At 39.6% G+C, this 19,876-nt stretch overlaps 1 protein-coding gene across 6 annotated transcripts in view; it reads left to right on the forward strand.

Annotated features, from left to right (window-relative positions):
* Positions 1–19,876, forward strand: part of mtss1lb (MTSS I-BAR domain containing 2b) — a 771,894-nt gene that overhangs the window by 454,374 nt on the left and 297,644 nt on the right. The window lies entirely within an intron of this gene.

Genomic DNA, 19,876 nt, shown 5'->3' on the forward strand with positions numbered 1-19,876 from the left:
GCAGCTTTTAGTGACAGTGGTACAAATGCAAACTTTATCTTTGGGGGTAGATCTGAGGTTGAGTAAAAAAGGATGGGAATGACATGGTCTACAGTGTCGAGGCCTGGTCACCGCAATATTTAAACTGGGCAACATAAATTCCAATTTATTTCCAATATGTCTTTTGAATAAACTGTGTGAACTTATATTACCATTAGCAACCAAGCTAATGAGTTTGGTATCTGTCATGCTTACTAGCTCGTAGAGCAGTTTTCCCTCTTCGATTACTCTTTTTTTTTATGTAAATGATGTGTTGTGACAAGAAACAAGAATCTTGTGACTGACAAGCACTAGCATGCTCCCCTGGCTAGCTACTAGTGTTAGCAATAGCTCGCCAGCTACAGCAGTTCACCACCTAGCCCTGCATGTCAACATGTCACCAAGACTAAACAACATTTTTGCAAAGATGTGGGAATGCATTTTGCTGTGCCACTTTCTAATGTGATGGGCCTCCAGAGAGAGGGACTGAAACGAATAACACTGTTTGACAATTATAAAAAGGAAACGCCAACTTAAAGCAAATTGAAAGTGTGATATATGTTTGTACTATACATTTATGTTCTGAACAAACCTTAAGGAAAACACCATCCTTCACCTCCCAAATCCCCTCTTTCACCTAGCCTGAAGACAAAGGAGTGTTAGACTAGAACGGAAATCAATTTCAGGTTTAATTCCCTGTGTGTATTAACTTGCCACGACCTGAGGATTAGGCAATAACAGGCACTCTTACACAATTGCACACACATTCTCAATGATTTTGATCTTATTAAAGCTGACACCCCATGCATTTTGATGTGTACGACAAGGGTAATTGTTATTACACAAACGCTAATTAAGAAAAGAAGGAAAAGATGTACAGGGGACAGTCACTCACACACACTTCTGCAGCTCACAGTAATACTGTGAATTTTGGTTAGATAGATCTGTAAATGTGCGTAAACTGAGCTTTGGCATCTGTACATCTCTAGCTCCTAAGGGAAAATATTGGTCTTTTCTTTTGTTGATGTGGCAATATTATTGAAGTTTGAAGACAATAAAGCTTGTTGAACTGAGGGCGGCAGGCAGGAATTATTGACAGACGGAAACAGAGAACAAAATGTCTTGTACATCTCAGTATATTTAGTGTTTTAATCTGAGAGACTAACACCTCCTTGTCTCTCTCGCTTCGTCTTCCCTTGCATTGGTCCTCTCTCTTGGGAAAGATGCTGTTGTTCCATCACTGCCAAAGTAATGTGTGTGGGAGGGGAGGTCTGCCTGGAGAGCCCCACGCGTTATGTATTTGTGCGTGCGTGTGTGTGTGTGTGTGTGCGCGCAGGTTTGCAGTGTAAATCCAGAATTTTTTCTTTAGCTTTGGTTTGTGTCAGAGGGTCTGTGTGTATCTGAAAGGCAACCAGCATGTGTTATTAGATTCTAAAGAGTTAATGGGTTTGCGAAGCTAAGGGTGATTTGTCACTGTGCAGAGTGTAATTAGAATCAGGCTGTACATATTTAGATCTCTAATGAACTTGTTTCAAGGTTCACCTACTGCATGTAACAAATCCATTGGCTCCAGCACAGTCTAGGCTGGAGCATAAAATAACTGGATTAAAGTACGTATGTGGATGTATGGATGTATACCAATGTACCAAACAATGTAATGATACAATTATTTGTTGAGGGCCTTTTCCAATATTCGCAGATGGATTCTGTTGATACGTGATACTATGCCAGTGATCTCTGTGCTGAATTTTGGACTATCTCTGTGCCCATAACCACTGTTGTTGGGTATTCGCATTAGCAGAAATCTTTTGTTTTCCCAGTTTGGCCATCATTTCTAGTAATTGCTGAGAGGCAAAAATTCCACTGCATTCAGAAAGTATTCAGACCAATTCACCTTTTTTGCTCTGTTGCAGTTACGTTATGTTAAACCATTTAAATTTATTTTTCCCTCATCAATCTACACTTAATACAAAACTTGAAACCATGCTTTCCCAGGTTTTGTTCAGCTTTCCTTCAGCCCTGACCAGTCACCCTCTCCCCGCTATTGAAAAACATCCCCACTGCATGATGCAGCCACCATCATGTTTGGGATGATATTGCAGGGGATGAGCAGTGCCTGGTTTCCTCCAGACATGACCCTTAGAATGGAGGCCAAACAGTTCAATCTTGGTTTCATCAGACCAAAGAATCTTGTTTCTCACAGTCTGAGAGTCCTTTAGGTGCTTTTTTGCAATCTCCAAGCAGGCTTTCATGTGTCTTTCGCTGAGGAGAGGCTTCCATCTGGCCACTCTGCCATGAAGCCCAGAAGCAGAAATAGTTTTGTAGATCTGTGCCTCAACACAATTCTACCTCAGAGCTCTGCAGGCAGTTCCCCTGACCTCATGGCTTGGTTTTTGCTCTAATGTGCATTGTCAGATCAAGACGATCAGGAGAAATGGTAGTCACCTGATCTAAAACTTAACATCATTGCAAAGGGAAATCTGTCACATGTCAATGTGAAATTTCACTTTTTACTTTTTATAACTTTGCAAGATCCTTTTTTTCACATTGTCATTATGAGGTATTGAATGTATCATGTATGAAGGATGTACCCTGTCACTTTTAAGTTCCCATAAAGTACAGAGCATACAGCAGCAAACTGCCAATGGCAGCTTCTTTTTCTTTTTCCAAGACCCAGAGACGTATCAGTTATAATACAAACCAGCTTTCCTGCATGTAAAATAGTTTTACAACCTTTCCATTTAGGAATAGGCTCCCTGTGAGCACAATATAAACTGACATAATAAAACATTTTTGAAAATATTTTGACAAGATTGGTCAACTTCATTAGTTAATAATACAGGACCTTCCTTAGTTTATATTGTACTTTATTGGTGTAAAAAATGTGCAAATTACCAAGACCAAGTGAAATCTTGTGAAGCTGGGACATTTTTTTAATCTTTAAAATAATTCTAGACCATTAAGTATAATCCACCAACAACGCAGTAACAGGTTTCTTCGCTTAGACTCTTGATGCACAAACTATCTGGTATAAAAATATTATTATAAAACATGTATATTATAAACCAGCTGCAGTCCGGGATGAATCTCCATCATGTCTGATATGAACAACACTAAATGTCCTATCTGTTTTTTATTAAAAAGGATAATATTAACACCATAAATTGCAGTAGTCCGCCTGTTCTAGATTCAGCTTTGGGAGAGACAAAAAGGAGTAGAGTTCAAATAAGGCACAAATCAAAATAAATGAAATTCTATGAAAAATATTAAATGATTCTTCCGGTCACTCTCACTATCCCTGTGAATCATGGAGCTCATGAGAGTGCATCCAGTTGCAGAACATATACAGGCCAAAAGCTAACACAACTAAAATAGTAGCCGCAATCATCTGTATAACAGTGAACAAATACGATGAGCATGAAAAGATGAAAAACAGGAGGGAAAAAGGACAACATTGATGGGGTACCACTGGTTATTTTAAGGATGTTAAGGTGACTTAGAGTTGGTTTCCCTGACCAGAATCTGAACTTGTCTTCTCTAAATCAACAACTTTTTGATTAAATAGGATTCTCAAAGGAAAAGGAAATGCTTTTCAAGACCAGCCTAAGAACACAGTTTCACAGTTGATGCACAAAGAGCCTTATTGGATTGATGCATAATTACAAGAGGAATCAGACAAAATGCGGTGATTCACTCCCAAATGAAACACTGAATGCCGAAGGTGTCATCCTGACATGACTGTGTTATAAAACAAGAGCTGTGCTGGAAATGACATTGTGGGGGAACACACTGCTCCCGTGGCATGACTTCAAGTTGAAAGTGTAGTTTGAAAAGGGTTTTACAATAATAGTTTCAGGATATGGAGGGAGTTGGAAAGAAGGAGAGGTGAAAATACGGATTTGAAGGAACAGAGGCAAGAGAAGAGGACAAAAAGAAATGTCAGGTGGCAACACAGGCTGTTTTACAACCTGAACTGCTTTTTCATTTACGAATGTCAAGTGTCACATGAGAAGCCACTAATACATTTTGACCATAGTGAGTTTGTGTGTGTGCGGGACATTGTTCACCTTGTTATTAGGCCTTGTTAGGTGATGCTGCCCATTGAGCCTGATCATATTCCCCACTGCTTCACACACACATTTCCACACACACCTTCAGCTTCTTATTGAGATCCTGGTTTGTTTTTCCAAAGCCGCCCACTCATCCGCCCTTTATCCTGCCGCAGGGCAGCTGTACCAAGCCAGCCCTGCTGTATAGGCCAAAGAAGGTGTAAGGCACTCACATACACACAAACACACACTGGGAATATAGCTGTGTAGTACACCCAATCTTTGTCCACTGGGGGAGAAGAGATTACATGGTTACACACAGCTGGTGTGTGCCCATAAAGGGCATAATAATGTCCACGTCTAAGCTGACCTGTTGTGTTCTGGGTAAGATCAGAACATTGGATGTTCCCTCACCATTATGTAAATGCTGTTTATTAATTTGTGAAGCCTTAAATTCCCATTCCAGGCACTCTGAGCTTTGGACGGCCATCTTGGTTAACAGTTCATGGTCAGTTTGTTCCAAGCTACGCTCTTGTTACATATTTTCATGCATGGAGCTCATCCAAATATCCAGCCCAGCAGCTTAAATAACAATATTTAGTTTCATTGAACAATACAGCACAGATATTTTATTAATGATGAACCTTTTAAAATAAGTGATTATGAAGGACAAACCTATGACACACACAAACACAAATATACCAGCCTAATTGACCTTGTTTTTGTGCAAATAAATCAGTTATTTTGATTGAAATATGTGGAGTCTGCTGCATAATAGAATGCAAATAGACACCCAACCTTTACAGCAAACTGTATTTGCATACTAATTTACCTGTGTATTATCATTAGTTTGGCTGGAAACCATTATCACCCACTGGCACTTTAAAATAACTAATAGGCATTTACAGCTAGTAACAACACTGGCACGCACTTCAAATGTGTAATGAATATTCAGTTGTTTGTATAAAACTGCTCCCGCACCACAAGACTCACACCAGTGATATGAAATACTTGGACGGTTGTCAGTGTGTAGCCAGAAGAGATGATTTTTCCTTCTGTATTATGTGTCCATAAAAGCCTGTCGGCAGATCTGGAAGGACATAACAGAGACCCCTGCTATTAACGTGTGGCTTGTGTCCAGATTGGGTCAAGATAAGATTTAGTTGAGGAAAATTTTATATTACTTTCTCTGGGTATATTTATGGCCCAAACTTTTCCAGTGAGCACTTCCTCTTGCTTCCATTTTGACATTACATTTTTGACAAGACATTGTCACTTCCTCCTGTCACAACCTCCGGGGGTGTTTCCCATTGGTGATCTGATCTGTAATATACTTACATTAGGTATTTATACCTCTATTACAGTCAGAACTAGTGTGTGGAAGATATATTATGTCACTTTCCAGTCATGTCAGATATATCCTATATGTTTTTACTGCATAGAAATAAAACTTTCACAACTGTTTTCTAATGGTAAAATAAGTAGGACATATGTTTTTTTTCTGTCCTCCGACACTGTGTATACATGTGGAGAGTATGGCGATCTGAAGTAATACGATCAAAACTATCAGTTAAATTCACAGCAGCACATATCAGCTTTACTTAAGAATGTCTGCTTCTGTTCAATTATGAATTATTTTTATGTGATCTAAATAATATGAATGATATGGAAATGGTGACCCTAACCAGTAAAACAACAGTGTTGTTACAAATATGGGCAAACATTTCAGATAAAAAATCTCTCCATGTGATTTTTGGACAAATCTGTTTTTGGCAAAGACTTTCATTTAGCTGTGTCCAAATACCACATGTTTAAGTCCAAAAACCTATTAATGTTCTTATACCTAGTGCTTCTAGTAGGAGTTAACACTTTAAAGAAGGAAAAGTTGAACATTATGGGACATGCACTTATATGCTGACATAAAGATTGGAAACAGGGGAAACCACTAGTTTTACTAGTTTTACTGTCCAGTGAACAGCTGGACTACCGGTGCAGTGTTTTTTTGGAGACTCCTGGAGGCACCAGGAAAGTGTGACACCACGGCCTGATCAGCATGCCACTCGTTGACCTCAGCTGTGTTAGTGAGATTAATTGTCACAGTAATGATTTGTCTCCAAACATGGCTGGAAGCTTTAGACCTGCTCTGAGGTGCTTGAGCAAACACACAGAAGTACCCTGTCTTACACGCACACACACATGCAAAGACTAGAGGCCAGCGCTTGTCCAATCAATAGACAAATTAACAAGACAAATTAAATTTGTGTAATTACAGCACTCTTGGCGAATGGAAAAGATTTGCCAGCAGGGGGTTGGATAAGGACTGACGGGAATGTGTGTTAGCTTTGTAACTCTTCCCTTGAACGAAAGGAACATTTCCAGAACACGTTACACAGATACTTTTTGATACTATTTGTTCATATGGTGCCACTACCTGAAAGGAGGATTGAGTGATGAATAAAGACCATAAATGGAAGAAAGGGGATATGGCAAGCGACAGCATACACACACAGATTCACTTTACGTTCAATTTCCACAGGGCTGTTTTGTAAAGTACCCCCTAGCTTAGCACTGCAATGGCTTTCAAGTAGGAGGTGTTGCTGGATGCAGAGATCCAATATGCGTCGGCTGCGGAGCTGGCTAGCTAGCCGACAGATCGTTTATACAAGAAGCTTTCTGCTCTGCTCTTTATCTATCACCTGCTGATTCGTACACAGGCTGACTTTTCAGGCATTAGTGTATATGCGACTGCTTGTGTGTGTGGGTGAGTGGGTGGGTGCTGGGTGTGTGTATGTGTGTAGCGGGGTGATTTGTAAGGCTGTTTATGCAGTCCATATGCTCTCAGTTTGACTCCTGTGTATCCTCAGGCTGTCAGAAGATGAGGACATTTTTTATATTTAAGAGCCCCCAACTCTGTGGGAGTTCAAGCTCTCCTTGCACACAAAGCACACACGTTAACTCGCTTTCTCCCTCTTGTCTGTCTCAGACTAGGAGGTAATGAATTATGTATTAGTAGCTGAAAAGAAGCCTGGCTGTGTGCATGAGCTCTTTTAAGAGCAAAGTCTTGTCCTAACCCTAGTACACCCAGAGCATTTAAAAGGCGTGCCGGCCTCTATGAAGATGCTCCCATTTGGCCTGCCAGGTTACTGCACTCCCAGCTACCCTCTCACATTCTTTTCTTTACCCTTTTTTTGTGTGTATGTCTCCATGTAGCTCTTTCACTCAAATCAGTTCCATTTAACTTCACCAAAGCAACAAAAGAGAAGTTGAGCAGTTATTATGCCAGCCACAGGAACAATAACCTCCATGTTTTGGAGGCTTTAGTGCCCACTACTTTCCTAGCAATATGTTCTAATTCTGTTTTCAAAATATGAGTTATATTTCATATTACCTAATTATGCATAATAATGCAAAGAATGTGTATTTTGTTTGTTTGTAATGTATCCATCAGGCAGCAAAGTTCTGTTAATCACATGTATTGCAATGTGGGAATGGCACAAAATGAGATAACAATGAAAGGCGAAATATGTTGTGTTGGCGAGGCATGCAGCAATGTGATTTTTCTCTACCAGTACCTAAACTCTGAGTGTGTGCCCGATGAGTACTGACGTGATACTAGTTATTTCTTTTTGGTGCATCCATAGTGTTTGCAGCCCTGAGAGTATACATAAACTTTCCCCCAGAACTCAAACCTGAAGTGAATCCTTCATCAGTTCGCCCCTATCCGTTTCTTTTTCTCTCCCTGTTGCTGTTGAGAAAATAGAGTTCTAGGCACAGAGGCTTATAAGTTAAATCAAGCTTTCTCTACTTGTTAGCAAGATAAACTCTTCAATATTCTCTCCTTCAGGTTCCTTTTAAAATGTGTTTAGTCATGTGCTAATAGGAGTGCTGTATGATATTTATTTGATTATAAATGCCGGACATGATCTGGCTTCCATTTACCCTTTTCATATTTCTGCATAATACAAAGACAGCACTTGGTAAAACTCTGTACCAGTCTCATTGCAGATTTTGGAGGCATCACTGATGAATAATTCAGGTTCATAACGTTCTTTGTTGGGAACAAAAAGACTTACACAGATTTAATTGCTGCAAGCTCGTTTAACTCATAAAGAAAAAAATAATATACAAATGAATAAATTAATCAACAAAGAAAGATTCTCACTCCGTTGATGAAGTTAAAGGACTGCCGCAGATCTTCTTTATTTCTTGGCTTCCTCCATCTGCTTTCTATTTCTCTTCTCTTTGATCCATCATCATGTTCCTCTCTACCCATCACCTTCTGTTACTCCCTTTTTTTGGTCTGCATTGTTCATTTTGTCATTTATTTCCCTCACTGTCCATCATCTCACCTGTCATCTGCCATCTTGCAACTTGGCCTTCTTCCCGGCTTAGTGTTCAGTCACACTTGCTCCTAATCTTTCCTCTGATTTCTCCTCCTCTGACCTTACTTTTTCCATTCCCTTCTCTCCTCAACATCCTTCTTTTTTCACCGCCGTAGTTTTGACTCTTCCGGCTGCTTGTCACTCCCCCTCACTTCCTTCTCTCTGTTCTTGCTGCTTCGCTTCTCCCCTGCGTTCCTCCTTTGAGACTTCTGAAGTCTGTCTTCATCTCTTGGGGAAAATGTCACGTCAATCTAGACAAGAAGGCTCCTTAGCTGTGCCAGATGAGCAGCTGGTCAATCTACCTTTTAACTGGTTTTGGGTCTGCATTTGCACTTTTCTGTACATACCTGTGGCTCAGGAGCTAGAGTAGGTTGTCCACCTGTCACAGGATTGGCCTGTCGATCCATTTTGAGTGCATTAATGTGTGTATGAATGGGTAAATGAGAGGCAGAACTGTAAAGTGCTTTGGATAAAAGCGCTGTATCAATGCAGCCATTTACAATTCACATACCTACATCTAGCATACACTTTTCCAATCCAGCATACACGTGTCAGTATGCATTTACACACATCCATGTGTACAAGTACGCAGATCTGTGAAAAGGTCTTTGCTGTCAGGTGTTCTTTGTGGCTTTGAGTGTACTGCCAGCTCCGACATATCTGGCTGCCCCAGTGTGGGTGTGAAGGGAGGGTTGTGGCTGATAGTGTAAGCATATATTGGGGTTCAAGAAAGAAGGGAATTCTCTTGAGGTTGGGAAGGGGGCAGCCTGAAGAATGGAAACTGAAAGACTGACATGTGTGAGATACAGAAGAATAAAAGGTGATGGGTCCCCAACGGGTCAGCAAATGAGAAAAGGGAATGAACGAGGTTGCTTAGATGTTGGGATACTGATTTAGAGCCTCAAGACGACGGTGTACAATGACAATGAGGGAGGCATTGGATCAGACGATACATCGAATTTACTCTCATATTTTGGTCAATTGTCTGGCCACGGCCAATATATTAAAATTAATTGGATCATTCCTGAAGTGCAGCAGCAGCTCATCTTGCAGCAGGAGCAGGCTAAATCAACATGCAGGTAATTGAAGGAAAGTTGAGAGGAAAAGAGAGGCTAACAACAAACTTGCACTCACTGTGGCTTGGAAAATGACATTGTTAGGGCATTTGAATTTTTTTTAACCTATTTGAGAGGCAGCATAATGAAATATAGGGCACTCATCGCAAAGGCACATCTCAGGCTTGACAAGGCAATTAGAGAAGAGCAGCATCTCATGTGCTGCAACAGCACCTGATTGTTGTAGCTCAAGGTGAAGATGCAGTAAGATTCATGACATTAAATCATCTGAGTAGGTGGTGATAACAACAACGATATTGCACGCAAACATTAGGAATCAACACATCTCAGTGCATGTAAAAGCAATAGAAAAAAAGTGGTTTCACAAAGGCACAGCAAAAACCAAAATGTCAGTAGAAAGCGTTTGTGAATTATTTGAAAGCAGCAGAATGTAAAAATGTCATTTACGGTGAAAAAGTTAATGAAAGAGTGAAGCAAGGCAGGAGGTAAAAGAGAGAGAGACAGGAGATGAAAGAGTGCTGATAGACAGACTGACATTGCAAGAGATGCAGTAGGAGGGATGACGAAAGCTCAGCTGAAGTCAGACACAGCGGACTGAAGAGCAGTAAGAAGCAAATTTGATTCTTATCAGCCTCTTTTGACTTCTAACTTCTACTGACTCAAGCATTAAGACAAATGTCATAGTGCAGAAGTTAGCGAAGTTCACACTGGAGTTTTGTCTCAGTGTTAATTATAATTCTAGCATATACTGTAACCACTTCAGTTTGCGAGACTAGGAGTTAACCAGGAACATGGATAATTGGAGTCCTTAAAATGAAACATAAGAACAAATGCTTCAGTGGAAAGTGAAACCCTAATTCAGGCAGTGGGTGTGCGGTAGTGTAGCTTCAGGGTGGCAGCAGGGAATATTAGGAACAATGAGCTATTGGACATGAACTGTGACGGCCTATTATTATTTTTTAATTGAATACAGCCAACAGAGACATACTGCAGTCTTGACGTAAGCTATTATTTCAAAATAACATAATTACAACATTTTTTAAGTCACTGCAGTCACAGCTGTATTTTCCCAACATTTCCTGAATGACTAGAAATACATCACGCTACTTGGCTCAGACTTTGCCATAAGTTTCCTTACTCCTCACTGCCACTAGAAGAGTGTGGACTAATGAAAAGGTGGATGTAATGATCAGCTGCAGGACAGTCATGTCAGGAAAGACGTCAGCCCACTACAACAATGGACTACATTAGTTAGGGCAGCTTCTGAATGTGGGAGACCTTTCATGGGTAAAAAGAGGAAGACAAATCTTATTAGACCAGAAGTCCAGAAATTGACATTGAGACAGTTGTGAGTCTCCGTCCTGATAGTCTCTAAATACAAACTACTGTAGCATGAAGTAAAAAGTCCCTGTGGCCAGTATACAAGCAGAAACACAAAGACGCTTACTGTTCAGTGTTATGTGTCTGCATGAACTTTTGAAGTTCAGCATGCATGATGATGGATTGCCAATGCCGGGTGGTAGACATGCGTTCCCATAATTCCTTACATATGGTGCTGAGCACACAAGCAGTCTTAACCACTTCATTAACTTTTAATTTCCCATTTGAGTAAGTCAGAAAATAGAATCTAATAACTTTTGTCTGATGTTTGTTGACTGCCATGAGATGTGAAGAAAAAAAGGACATCATGGCTCTGTGCAGTAATCCTCATTAAAACACACAGAGACATTATTAGGCACGTGGTAAGTTATGTACCACACTTCCCGTGTATACATGACACTTACATATCTGGCGTTCATCAGTTGTTTACGATGGTTTCAGTGTTGTTTTAGAGATTTGAATACCCGCACTAAATATTAGCTGTCAACCGCAAAACTACCGATACTGTAGCAGCTCTCATAACATCAAAAAACCTAATGATTTCAAAGTAATGTCACCTCTCACCAATCCTCCCTGTCTCTCTCTTTTTCTCTCTCCATCTAGAGCTAATAGATGGGACCCCCACCTTGAAAATCAACCATGGCTCTGGCACAGTGGTGCTACAGTTGCCAGGCAACGTGAATGTGGCAGACAGGCGCTGGCATCGGCTGGATGTCCGCAGCAACAGCAAGGTGGGACGCTTCAACCATTTAACACCAACCACCATTTATTTAGCACATACACTGGACGGATATTCACACTGAGCTATACTGGCAGATAAAAAACGAGTTGTTTGCCTTTCAATGTTACAGTTTCATCACTAAAATCACAAAATGTTTTCCTGCAATTTACATTCAGTATTTATATGTACAGCTCAATTTATCCTTTTTTCACACTCATATTAGCTAATACATGCCAACTAATTGTTCAAGGAAAGAAATTAAATTCGCTGTTTTCAGTTTTGCTAAATGAGCTTTCAGGTGCATTTCAGCTCAGCTGCATTTGTGTAAATACCTAAATATTTTTTGGTCATTTGAGATTGCGCATATGCACTTTCAGATAAGTATCATGTATAAAGAAGAGGACACTTGTGCTGACCGTGTTTGCGGATGAGTCAAAAAAGCCAACAGACCACTAACAGAATATGGTTGTGGTGCTCAACTGCATCTGTGTTGGCTTGATGAGGCCGCAGCTTTACACTTCCTGAACATCCACCCACACCTTTAGCCTCAGTTTGACATCAACTCATGCAGCCTGCAGGTAGTTATGAATGAATCTGGTTTTGGTAGCTACATTTATAATAGCAAATTGTGTGTTGCACACATATTGAATGATTCTTGATATAGCTAAATGCAAAAACCACAGATAACGTTTTGGTATATTATATTATATATTATATATTATGTGTGACTCCTGCTGGCATGGCACTGAGGGGGAATGTAACTTTTGGTCAGTGTTATATTTACATCTTGCAGGTGACATGTCTGAAACTATACTTCATATTATGGGGCAATGCTTGTGTCCAGATTGTCACTACATTTACACATACCATTTATGTGAACTAGTTTTGGCTATTTTCTTATGCACAATTGTGAAAGTTCCACTGCAAACCTTCTGAAAATCACTGTCCAGGAAAGATGCTGCACATGGATCAGGCAATTCTGGACAAGTTGAATAACAGCAAAAAGTACTGCTAAGCTCCCCAATTGTTTGATAGTGCCAAACATTAACATGTCACATTTCCTCAGTAAATGTTCTTATAAAGTAAGAATACAGTATATTCTGTGCAATCGATTAGTGATTCCTGTCACAACATTTCACATATGCCATTTCAGTCTATTGTAATCTTAAAGCTGAGGTTCCAGAAATATTTAATCTGATGGAATAAATAAATATCACCCATGTGGCCCCATGTTAAGCCTGTTTGACACAATTATTAGGGACACAAATGGGGAAGATATTAGTGGGTGATTTAGTATCGTAGAACCGTCTGCACTGTACAGAGCAAAGGGAGATAATAGTGGTGAGAGTCAGATGAATGATTGCAATAGCCCTCCTTTGCCATTCTCTACCCAGGATCATTTCAAGTGAATTTGATTCAAGTGAAATTAAGCTAATCTTCATTTGACTAAGGACTGCCTGGAGCACTTCATCTCCAAGGGCTCACACATAACCACTGCCTTATAGTTCTTGCCCCTCTCAAATATCAAGAAGACATTAAGTGATCCTATTTTTAGAATCTTTGATATAACCCAGCCTGAAAGCTGTCTCACTCTGAGCTAAGGACACCTTAAAGCCGAAACTCCAACCAATGTAGATGAGGACCCCTTCAGTAAAAAAACAGGACAGAGTCAGATTTTTGTCAGAACTGCCAAAACAAAAACCCTTTCATATTCCACACCATCAAAAGTTCAGTTTGAAAACCAAATACTGAATAATAACGCTTAAATTTGCTTCATTTAGCTTGTCACTCAAAAGACCCCTAATGTTCCCCAAACCCCCCTTCAAAAACACACCGCTTACACCCCCTTAAGTGCAGGGTAACCCTTTTAATAAAAGCCATGCCCTTAGGAGCCTTGCCTTGCCACTAGTTTGCACTGAAATGTGTGTTCAGTGCAGTACCACACATTCATCGTGACAGAAACACACCGGTTTTGTTCAACTTTGTTAAATTTCTTTTACATAAAAGAAAAACAAAACAACTCTAGGGTAGGATTCACATTGACAGGCATAAACACATACAGTACATTTCCTCAGTATAGAGCATGAGAGCAGCCAAAGACTTTGGGTAATATAATACCCTTATTCTGAATTGCATGAATACAACAATGCATTAAGACTTTTGTTTATTTTAGAACGGGGATTATTCTGCATCACAACAGTATTATTTCACATGTGAATCTGTTCATTCCTGAATAGTCAGCAGCAGCTTATCCAACCTGGTTTGTGACCTGGTTGGATAAGCTGCTGTTGTGATGGCGTGGCATCAAAAGCAGCAAGGACAGAGCTACGGTCAGTATATTTACTGTACGACTCAGCAGCCAAGAATCTTACCATGAGTCAAGTCAAGGAAAAACATTGTAAGTACTAATGTTAATAGATTCATCAAGACTGAGAAAGACCAGCTTGGAAGTAAAGTGGTAACAGGTACGAGACCTGAAGTATGAAAGGATAAGTTCTAATTGAATGTTAAAGCAAAGAAAATTTGCTATCAGCTTAGATTTAAATGCTTCAACAGAGTCAGACTGTCAGCAGGAAGATTATTTCAGAGAAAAGGGGAAAGATAGGAAAAGGCCCTGCAGCTAGCTGGCATCTCATATGAGCCCTGTATTCTGAGGTCACATAAGGTTTAATGAGATCAGAGAGATAAGAAGGAGGGAGTCCGTTTACATGTAATCATCAGAAGCACTCATCTGATCTTAAGGGAAGCAAAAATTGGTGATATATGTTGGTTTTAGTCAAGATTCTAACTGCAGCATTCGGAACCATTTGACAACTTTTAGTAGCAGTGTGTGGTAGGCCAGGTACAAAATCTTACAATATGTTACAATAACGAAATGTTACAATAATCCAATCTAGAAGAAACAAACGCATCAATTTGGCTCTCTGCATCAGTTAAGGACAGAGAAGACACAGGGTAGGATGAAATGTGACACAGAAATCCTTGGCTGTCAAACTTCAGAAGATAAAACATGGTTGTTGAGACTTACTGTTGATCAAACTGGTGTCTGTCTCAAGCTGGGACAATGACCAGCATCTCAGTTTTATTAGAATTTAGGAGCAGGAAATTACGTGACATCCAGGATTTCACAGCAGATAAACAGGCCTCTAAATTTCTAATTTGAACACCATCATCTGCCTTTACAGGCACGTACAGCTGAGTGTCCTATGCGTACAGTGGAAATTAATTCCAAATGTCCTAATTTATGACTTTTAATATGTCATAAATATTGCAACGACAATATCTGCACAGTAATTTACACACATAAGAAAGTGAAACTGCATGCTTAAACATTGGCACATACGCAGGGTGTTTTTATCCACTAGAGTAATTGTTGTGATTTTGGTGTCATTTCTTTTGGAAAATATCACATAAGTGGACCAAATTCCAAAAAAAGACCCTATACTGTTATAATACCCACGTACTTCTTAGTGTGATCCTAGTGTGAGCTGAAATGTACTTTATGTGTGATGAGTATGTGCGTTTAATGTTACCTGTTTCTTATTTATATAAACGAATATACTTAAATTAGTATGTACATAGTAATACTGGATGGAATAAATGACTCTAGCTGTTTGGAAAGTCTTTGCAAATTATTTCTGCATAACCACCTTCTTCACTGTTAAATGCAATTAATTGCACAATTATTGGAACATTGAGTTGGTTTGAGATCTTAACCTCTTAACGCCTGAATTTTTTTACAATCAAAAAATAATAAAAATTATTTGTGTTTTCATTTGCTTTCAAGCTGATGTTAAATTAAGTGAAGATTGTTAATTTGTCTGTAGAACATAGAAAAGATATAAATTCAGGTATGTGTAGGTATGATGCAAATTAGCGACAACAGGCATAAACGAGAAACCAGTGCTTGCAAAAGGTTCCTGGGTTCGTATCAAATATGCACCAACAGGCATTGGGGGAATCCATGTGCTATCTTGGCTTGCAGTCTGCAAGGAAGAGGTGTGATGCGAATTCGCGACAATCGGCGTGAAGGGGTTAAGTGTTGTTTTTGGGGGGTTTTTGTGCAATAACTGGAAACATAGCAGACTAATATGCACTAATGAAAGAAATGTGAGTCAGAGAGGCAGCTCCCACCGTAGTAATAATGGTAAAAGAGCACTTGACAGCAACAGGAGGTGCACTCATTATAATGCAGAGACATAGGGGGCTTTATTAATGCATTTGGTTTCTCTGGTAACAGTAGTTCTATTCAACATGTCCATGTTTGTGTGATCTCTTCAGGAAGTGCGTTTCACCCTGGATCGCTGTTCAGGGGCAGCGGTAATGGAAATGGAGGGACTGGGTAGCTGGTTGACCACCGAGGACCACTCTTCCTGTGAAGTGACAGGCGTTACACCCAACACTGACAGGTACACACAAGCTCCTGAACGTACCTTACATATCCTATATTTTTGAAAGACAGATTATGACCGATCCATCCACCCCAACCTCCTCTTTACCGAAATTTGTCTGAATACTACATCACCTGAGGTGGATGGATAGAAGAGTGTGTGCCAGGGTTATTCAATATGTATTTAATTGGGGCCACATATGTGCATGTTGCCAGATGAGGGTCCATACATTTGTAATTTCCCATTTTTTAAATCTACATACAAGTGCTGCAGTTATGTTTAAAAAGTGTGGTATAAAAACAAAATCCTTATTGAAAGTTGAAAGTTATTTCACTAATGTGAATAGTGTGAATATTTACCCATAACCCAAAGTCATAATTGTCGAAATAACTGCACGGTTATTAGAGTTGAATTGGATCACAAAATCCTACACAGCATACTGTAGTTACATTTATTAGCTGAGATTGTGCAGGGTAGCGTGACAATCATGAGAGGGCTGTAGACAAATATTCATGCCATATACTTGTTATACAGTAAGTTAGTTTTGCCAATAGAAATAAAATAGACTTTTACTTTTGTACCACACTTTGTCACCTTTTAATGTTTTTTATTGAGGGTTGATGAGACTTTCTTTTTACCTTTTGATGGCATTGTGGTTCACCTCAAAGCTGCACTAATCAATATTTTTATATGAACAGAGGATCAAATCAGTCTCTAATTTATGTTAATCAGCTGGCCAAGTGAATGCTAATATTCCTCCATGTCTGCTAGATGTGTAAATATGCAACGATTTGCTAACACATTTGCCATAAAAACTTAAAAAGGTGATAATATGTCAGTGTTGTGTTTACAGCTTGTTCTGCTGTAACAGAGTGGCCCCAAAAAAACTGGCTTTATGTGTAAATCAAGTCATTTTGTTATTCATTGCTTAGAATGAGATAGCACAATAAACCAGCTTTTGTTTGTGGCTGACATGATTTGATATCATGTGTTTAATTTTTAAGGCTGGGTTATAATATGCTGGTTGAATGCTAAAGCAATTGTTAAAGAAATTAAAAATGTTATTAACACTGTGATGAAATGGACATAATTGTGACAGTTCTACCCAAATAACAAGAATTTGGCAGCGCATGTATTTTGTGTACTATGTGCCCTGATTGTCAGTAGTGCCATATGTGTGCGGCCATGCCTCTATGTGTTTTAGACACCTGAACATGAGCCACGTGCTGCAGCTCGGTGGTGTGAACGAGGACATCCCCTACATCTACCCTCAGCTTCAGCACAAACACTTTACCGGCTGCATCCGCAACCTCATCGTGGACAGCAAGGTAACACACTTGTATATGCACCAATCACACATTCACACCCATACATAACCACACAACCATTAGCACACCAGCATGCAAGCAAACTCACACCTGTGTTCTAGCTGATAAATGGATTAAAAACAGGTTTCAACATTCACGGTACCCTTGAGCCGTAAGATATGTGTTTTACGCTTTTTACTGTAACCTGAAAACGCTTTCAGATACACATGCACTTCAAAGTTGAAATGGAATATGAACCTTTCCACTCCTGCCCAATCTGACAAGAAAGTCAAGACTTTCAAGTAACCTTATACTGCTCTGTTGGAGTTAAAAAGTCAAGGAATCCATGCTCAACCATGGCAATCCAAGCTCAAGCCTAACAAAACCTGAATCATTTCTGTTAGATAGGCCTCAGGTGTGGTAGCCTTTTGTTAACCCACTGCCTTCTAAAGCCTGACATTTTGGTTAAAATTGTATTTTCTGCTGTAATTTTAAGCTTGGCATCAAATTAACCTCTGAAATGACTGAGATATTTTGCCCCTGCCAGTCCAAAACTGTCAAGTATTGCATCACATAACTGGTATTTAGACTTAAAGGTCTTATTAGACTGTATTTCCACTGATGTGGACAGGGTACCATGTGGGTTCCCTGACAGTCTAAAAGTCACATGGTTGAATGCCAAGAAGATCAGAAATGTCTCTGTTTAGCTTAATGCTCAAAATAGGAAACGTGTAAGTCATTTAGAACCTAATATTACCTTTGTTACTCACTGCTAGTGAAAATGTCTCACTCTCATATTGCTCGCATCTGTTCAAATGTCCAAAATGACATTGCGATTAAGGCCTAATTTACACCTGGTATAAAAGGTGCTCTGCTTGCAGATATGCTTGCAATCTGATCATGGAAAGTTTTGCATACAAAGAAGGCCGGTGGCAGGGGAGTAGGAAACCCTCATCTGTTTTGACACTTTTGTAGGAGGCAACAGACACTTTGATAGGTTGTTTAGTGGTGCTTGCAGCTGCACTGGACACTGCGGCAATGACTACTTCAAACTGGATAAGAAAAATGACCAACTATTGGCACTGTAGGAGCAGATCTTGCTGGACTCTTTCAGTTCAGCCAGTTCCTCTCAGTAAAGCCTAGTACTTCAAAGGTTCAAGTCTCAAAACTATAATCAGCCCAGATATGCTTTTTACTGTAGCTGAGCAGGACGTCATTTGAAGCGCAGTATTTTATTTAAACCATATCATCACGCGAGAAACTAGCAAAGCCTTGTATACAATAGCACTCCCTAAAATTAAATATACAATTAAAAGCATTCTGCTAACATTTATGTGTAGCCAGAGATGCATCCAACTTATATTCTCTCTGCTGATACCAAGTCCAACACTAACTACTTGTCAAAACTCTGTGCATATCTGTTATCACTGTTTTGTGTCTTTTTGAAAATGAAAACCTGTGAACACCACAGTGTGGATGTAATTCGGGTCATGAGTCTTTTACTACACAGTGGAGATGTTCAGACATTATATTGGCTTGTTAAGTATGAAATTATATTATTCTAGACAATCGCTAAAATTGTATTTTAAGAATCACAACAGCAACTTACCTTGAGTCAGCATGAGCGGCTAAATCAAGCGGCAGCCCCACAAGTGGCCAGCACAAACAATTCGTCAAAGATGTTCTTGTTTTGTGTTTGGCCTAGAGCTGAAACGATTCATTGATTAAATTGATTAATTCGATTACTAAAAAGCATTGACGAAAATTCTATGCGTCATTGCGTTATTTAATCCATATTATATAGCACACTGTTTCACACGGCGTGATTATGGGATTATTTCAAGCTAAAAGAAAACTACAACTCTGTAATGTTACAGTCTGTCCACCGTAAAACGAAACTTATGTCGCCTTCCGCAACAGCACGACGGCATCTGATCAGAAAGCACCCGGTCTATCATCCAAGGAGCGGACCACAGACAAAGTAATAGCAACTTTACCATTTAACTGAAATCACGATTGATTGTTGAGTTGAAGGCTAGCAAAAGTAAGCCGCAATCCTTTAATTGTAGTGTCTCATTAAATGTATACACGTGCATTTGTTGTTCTCCGCCTGGTTGGGCCGTGAGTTTGGATTGTAACGGTCATGAGCTCACATGAGGTCACAGCTGATCACCGCCGCAAAAGTACAAAAGCAACAGATGAAGGCGTTGTCAGTCCAACAGCAGCTATGAACAATTAACACATCTACGCCTTTGACTTAATTGATAAGCCCTGTCAGCCAGCCAAAAGAAAGAAGGAAGTCAATAATGTGAGCCTAATAACATGAGCCTACTACTTAACCTATTGGTCACGTCTGGCCACTACCTATTCCATTTAATGAAGTATCAGCACAAACAGGATCCAGTGGATTTGTGGATTTGTGCATTACTAAGCATCCCTCTTTTTGCATCATTCTAATTACCTACTGTACACTAATATTGGTCTTTTTCCAGCATTAACACAACTGTTATAATGTGACTAATTATTAGTACACTGACTTAGCCTACATATTC

Source organism: Micropterus dolomieu, linkage group LG20 (assembly GCF_021292245.1).
Source record: "Micropterus dolomieu isolate WLL.071019.BEF.003 ecotype Adirondacks linkage group LG20, ASM2129224v1, whole genome shotgun sequence".
NCBI lineage: Eukaryota > Metazoa > Chordata > Actinopteri > Centrarchiformes > Centrarchidae > Micropterus > Micropterus dolomieu.